We start from the raw sequence: 2984 nt of genomic DNA on the forward strand, positions 1-2984 counted from the left end.
AATGATGCAACTCATGAAAGAATTAATAAGGGAAGAGAAGATTCACGTATAAATATACTATCCTAGAAATCTTTTGTGATTGTGAGCCCTCATCAAAATATTATATGCCAGAATTGTTTACGTTGGACAAGGAAGACAACTTAATGATTTATGTATATTTATATTCACATAGAAGTCATATTGTCATAGATCCTTTAACATGTGATGCTTGCCTCCTATCTTTGCTAGCCAAAAATTTCGCACCAAGTATAGATACTACTTGTGCACCCAAAACCCTTAAACCCAAATCTTTTTCAAGTGTCACCATACCTACCTATGGATTGAGAAAGATCCCTCAAGTAAGTTGTTGTCGGTGCAAAAAGGCAATAAAATTGCTTCTAAATATGTGAGATCATTTAGTGTAAGAGAAAATTGAGCGTTGTACGGACTTGGATGACAAAGAATAAAAGAGACAGACTACATAATAAAGGTTGTCATCTTAAGGGGAATACAACGTGACGTCTCTTGCACTAAGGGATTGAGCATGCAAACAAATAAGCGCATGGCAACCTCTGCTTCCCTCTGTGAAGGGCCTATCTTTTACTTTTATGTATTTACTTTTATGCAAAGAGTCAAAGTTTTCCTTCTATTCCTTTTTATTTTCTCTTTTGGCAAGCATCATGTGGTGAGGAAAGATCTAGGCACATATGTCGAGTTGAATATAGATAGCATGAGTTATTATTGTTGACATCACCCTTGAGGTGAGTATGTTGGGAGGCAAAACAATAAGCCCCTATCTTTCTAGGTGTCCGGTTGAAATGTTTTGCTCATGGGTACGAGGTGAGTGTTAGCAATCATAGAAGACTATATGATGGTTGAGTATGTGGACTTGCTAAAAGGCTCTGACACGTGACTCTTCCTGAAAAGATGATGAATTGTAGTTGCAAAGTTGACTGAGAACATAGTTTGTTGGTTTTTAATAGAGTTTTTGCTTTATACTTCGATTATGTGATGAACTGCTACTTATTCATGGGAAGTATATGATGCAAGTTCAATGATAGAAGTACTTTGTTCAATTTTGTTGCTGTTATAATAATCAACATGATGCTTCTATGTACGTATTTTTGTTTTTATTGACACCTCTCTCTCAAAGCATGTGGACATATTTTTCGATTTCGGTTTTCGCTTGAGGACAAGTGAGTTCTAAGCTTGGGGGAATTGATACATCGATTTTGCATCATGTTTTTTACTGTTATTTATAATGTTTTTATCCATAATAATGCTTTTTGGAGTAATTCTAATGCCTTTTCTCTCATAATTTGCAAGGTACACACCAAGAGGGAGAATTCTGGCAGCTGGAAATCTGGACCTGAAAAAGCTACGTCAGGCTACCTATTCTGCACAACTCCAAACAAGCTGAACCTTCACAGAGAACTTTTATGGAATATTTAAGAAATATTGGAGCAAATAACTACCAGAGGGGGCCCACCAGGTGGGCATAACCCACCTAGGCGTGCCAGGGAGCCCAGTCGCGCCCTGGTGGGTTGCGCCTGTTGGGGAACATAGTAATTTAAAAAAAAATCCTACGCACATGCAAGATCATGGTGATGCATAGCAACGAGAGGGGAGAGTGTGTCCACGTACCCTCGTAGACCGAAAGCGGAAGCGTTAGCACAACACGGTTGATGTAGTCATACATCTTCATGATCCGACCGATCAAGTACCAAATGCACGACACCTCTGAGTTCTGCACACGTTCAACTCGATGACGTCCCTCGAACTCCGGTCCAGCCGAGCTTTGAGGGGGAGTTTCGTCAGCACGATGGCATGGTGACGATGATGATGTTCTACCGACGCAGGGCTTCACCTAAGCACCGCTACAATATTATGGAGGTGGATTATGGTGGAGGGGGGCACCGCACACGGCTAAAAGATCCAAGGGATCAATTGTTGTGTCTATGGGGTGCCCCCCTCCTCCGTATATAAAGGAGGGGAGGAGAGGGCCAGCCAGGAGGAGGAAGCGTGCCCAAGGGGGGGAGTCCTACTCCCACCGGGAGTAGGACTCCTCCTTTTCCTATTTGGAGAGGGAGAGGGAAGGAAGAGGAAGGAGGAAGGAAGGAAAGGCCCCCCCTCCCAATTAGGATTGGACTTGGGGGGGGTGCCCCCTCCCTTGATCCTTTCCCCTCCTTTCCACTAAAGCCCATTAAGGCCATATTCCTACCGGGGGGTTCCGATAACCTCCCGGTGCTCTGGTATTGTCCCGATCTCACCTGAAACCATTCCGGTGTCCAAATATAGTCGTCCAATATATCGATTTCTATGTCTCGACCATTTTGAGACTCCTCGTCGTGTCCATGATCACATCCGGGACTCCGAACTACCTTCGGTACATCAAAACACATAAAATCATAATATAACCGTCATCGAACTTTAAGCGTGCGGACCCTACGGGTTTGAGAACTATGTAGACATGACCGAGACACGTCTCCGGTCCATAACCAATAGCGGAACCTGGATTCTACTATTGGCCCCCACATATTCTACGAAGATCTTTATTGGTCAAACCGCATAACAACATACGTTGTTCCCTTTGTCATCGGTATGTTACTTGCCTGAGATTCGATCGTCGGTATCTCAATACCTAGTTCAATCTCATTACCAGCAAGTCTCTTTACTCGTTACGTAATGCATCATCCCGTAACTAACTCATTAGCTACATTGCTTGCAAGGCTTATAGTGATGTGCATTACCGAGAGGGCCCAGAGATACCTCTCCAACAATCGGAGTGAGAAATCCTAATCTCGAAATACGTCAACTCAACAAGTACCTTCAGAGACACCTATAGAGCACCTTTATAATCACCCAGTTATGTAGTGACGTTTGGTAGCACACAAAGTGTTCCTCCGGTAGCGGGAGTTACATAATCTCATAGTCATAGGAACATGTATAAGTCATGAAGAAAGCAATAGCAACATACTAAACGATCAAGTACTAAGATAACGGAA

The sequence above is a fragment of the Triticum aestivum genome, chromosome 6B (assembly GCF_018294505.1).
Source record: "Triticum aestivum cultivar Chinese Spring chromosome 6B, IWGSC CS RefSeq v2.1, whole genome shotgun sequence".
Taxonomy (NCBI): domain Eukaryota; kingdom Viridiplantae; phylum Streptophyta; class Magnoliopsida; order Poales; family Poaceae; genus Triticum; species Triticum aestivum.